The sequence below is a fragment of the Pteropus vampyrus genome, unplaced genomic scaffold (assembly GCF_000151845.1).
Source record: "Pteropus vampyrus isolate Shadow unplaced genomic scaffold, Pvam_2.0 Scaffold21, whole genome shotgun sequence".
Lineage (NCBI taxonomy): Eukaryota > Metazoa > Chordata > Mammalia > Chiroptera > Pteropodidae > Pteropus > Pteropus vampyrus.
Genome location: NW_011888802.1, coordinates 2,786,257 through 2,790,048, shown reverse-complemented (window position 1 = coordinate 2,790,048; position 3,792 = coordinate 2,786,257).

Here is a 3,792-nt window from a genome sequence, read left to right as displayed (position 1 = left end):
CTTGGACATTCTGAACCATCTGAGAGGAGAAACTTCAATAATAACAAAGCGTTCTGTTGAGACAGAAGGTAGACCACTAAGAACCACAAAGAAAAGCAAGAACTTCTCTAAAATCTCCAAACCAAAGACTAGGCTGGTGAGAATGTGAAAATTATAACTTTTCTTTTTGATATATACTCAGCTTGCTTCCTAATTTTTTTTTTTTTTTGTTTTTTACTAAAATTCTTTTCGTATACTTTTTCTGTTTGCTCTAAAAGTTGTAACATGCATCATTACATTTCCAACAAATTTGGGAAATTTGGAATCACTACTTCTTCAATTTCTTAGCCCCTTTCTCTCTCCTTTTCTTTGTAAGATTCCAGACAAAAATTTACTATTGTACTAGAGATTTTCTCATGATTCCTGACATTTTTTACATAACTTGTTAAAACTCTATCATTTTTATTTTCAAATCTCTTTTTTCTCTTGTGTTTCTGTTTGGATAGTTTCTATTACTAAATTTTTCATATTTGCTATTCTTTTCTTCTGCAGTATCTAATATCCTAATAAATAAACTTTTTATAAGAGTTTCTTATATTTTTTGAACATTAACCTCTTATCAGATATAAGGTTCAAAATTTTATTCTCCCATTCCATAGGTTGCCTTTTCATTGTGTTATTTTCTTTTTTGTTCAGAAAATTTTTAGTTTGAGATACTCCCACTTGTGTATTTTTTGCTTTTCTTGCCTTAGTTTATGGTGTGCCTTGTCCAAGAAAGCATTGCCAAGACTCATATTAAGAATCTTTCCTCCTGTTTTCTTCTAGAAATTTTACAGTTTTAGATCTTACATTTAAGTCTTAGAGCCATTTTCAGTTGATTTTTGTGTGTGATATGTGAGAAGAGTTCATTTTCATTATTTTACAAGTGGGTATTTAGTTTTCTCAACATCATTCGTTGAAGGGGCTATCATTTTTTCTTTGTGTATTCTTGGTGCCCTTGTTGAATATCAGTTGACTGTATATGTGAGAATTTATTTCCAGAATCTTTATTCTGTTCCCCTGGTCTAAATGTCTTTATGCAAGTCCAGTAGATACCCTTATCTTCAGGGGATATGTTCCAAGACCTCCTGTGGATGCCTGAAACCGTGGATTGAACCAAACTCTATATTACTTTGTTTTTTCCTATATATACGTACTTAGGATAAAGTTTAATTTTTAAATAATGCACAATAAGAGATTAATAAAATAGCTAATATTAAAATAGAACAATTATAGCAATATACTATAATAAAAGTTATGTGAATGTAATATTATTAAGTAAAATAAGGGTTTCGTAAGCAGAAATGCTGCAGTACATTGACAGTTGATCTGATAACCAAGATGGTTACTAAGTGACTAATAGATTAGTAGCATATAGAACATAGATTCCCAGGAAAAAGGGATGATTCAGGGCCCAGGCAAGATGGAGTGGGGCAGCATGAGATTTCATCATGTTACTCAGAATGGCACACAATTTAAAACTAATGAATTTTTTACTTCTGAAATTTTCCATTTAATATTTTTAGACAGCTTTGACTGCAGGTAACTGAAATCTGAGAAAGCGAAACCATGAATAAGGGAGAAACAACTGCACCATATTGTTATGATTACTGTAGCTTTAAAAACATATTTTGAGATTAGGACATGTGATGCCTGAAGCTTTTTCTTCTTTCTCAAGATTACTTTGTCTATTTGAAGTCCTTTGTGGTGCTGTGTGAATTTTAGAAAAATTTTTTTATTTCCTATAAAAAATGCCAATGGGATTTTGATAGAGCACATGTTCCCTCATATCAAAACAACTAAGTTAAGACAAAAAGAAAAATACAGGAAAGGGGAAACGGTTTCTTAAAAGCATATAAAATGATTTGAAAATCAATAGAAAAATGATGGCTGTAAACACAAACATATCAATAATTATATTAAGTATAAATGAACTACATGATCCAATAAATGGAAATAGTTTTCATACTGGATTAAAGAGAATACAGCTATATGCTAGCTATAAGAAACACAGTTTGTATATATAAAGTTACAGGTTGAAAGTAAAAGGGTAAAAAATAATACAATGAAATTTGAATCAAAAGAAGGCTTTTTTGGCTCTTTAAAATGAAAAAAGATAAATATATTAAATTTCACCACAAGGTAGAAAGAGTAACATTTCATAATTGTAAATGAGCCGGTTGAACATGAAACTATAACAATCATAAATGCATATTACCTGGTAAGAGAACTTCAGTATACATAAAGCAAAATCAGGCAGAACTGAAGAGAAAAGAGATAAACTCAAAATCATTGTTAAGGATTTTACCATTTATCACTGGGAAATTAAAATAAAACAAGCAGACAAAAAATCAGAAAGGGTATTATCTGAATAATGCTATCACTTTGACTATTCGCATGTATAGAACACTCCACCCAAAACTACTATTTATAAAGGTTTAAATGGATCATGAAATATTCACTAAAGTAGTTCATAGAAGTACGACCATAAAACAAATCCAATGCAATTGAACATGTTGAAATTTTATAGAGTACTTTTTCTTATCGCAATAAATTAAGTTAGAAATCAATAATAATATATAATGTGCAATGTTTATATGATAATAAATGTACAAAATAATTATAAATTCATACATATTTATATCTTCTATCTATCTACACATATACATCTCCTTTGTACTTATTAAAGCCAATATATAAATATATATGTCATATATATGTGTATGCATATATACATATACATATATATATAATTCCCTTTTCTTCATAACTTTCAGAATATTTCACTCTTTGATAAATATTTATATATACATATATATGTGTATATATGTGTATATATGTATATATGCATATATGTATATATATGTGTGTGTATGTATGTATGTGTGTGTATCCTTTCTACTAATTGAAGCCAACATAATGCCAAGTAGAAAGAAGGCGACTATTTTTGATATAATAAAATACAGATTTTTCTACACATATTTGATTTTTAAAAATATGTCATTCCATAGAGTTCAAGAGTTATGTAGTCTTCAATACTTCAGCCAGTGGTTTCCAGAGATTAAACTCTGGACCAGCAACAGCGCATTACCTGGGGACTTATCAGAAATGCAAATTTGTGATACCCATCCTGGAAATATTGAATTAGAAACTTAGGAGTTGAGACCTAGCAAATTGTGTTTTATCAAGCTCTCCAGATGATTGTGATGATTTTAATGTTTCAGTTACTTTCTGTCAGAGAGATATATGCTCAACGTTGTCAGAGATGTTGAAAGGTGATTTTCCTACATTATCATTTCCTGAACAATCCTTTAAAAAGTAGACAAACAAAAGAGCAAATTCACAAATATATACTTATCTCCAAACTCATCAAGTTAAATGTTACATTCATACATTAAATATGCATGGTTTTTTGTATATTAATCATATCTCAATAAAGTTGTTTTAAAAAAGCAAACCAACCAAAGAACAAGGAGAATCACTACTGAAATAGCCTCACCATATTTCCAGCTTAGTAATCTTCATAAGCATGAAACATTAAACAATAAACATTAGCTTCTCAGAAAAATCCTTCCCAAAATAGTGTTGTTTAGAAATCGAAAATATAATGTGAAAAATACTTCTAGTCTGTGTCTCCATGGAGCTATTTAATCATTTGTTTAAAATTTAAAAAAACAAATAATTCAGCTAAAACATTAATTTCCTAAACAGTGCTCTGTTTGGTGTTTGAATTTTTTGAGCGTATAAATCAACTGACTAGTTAATTCGGTCTGG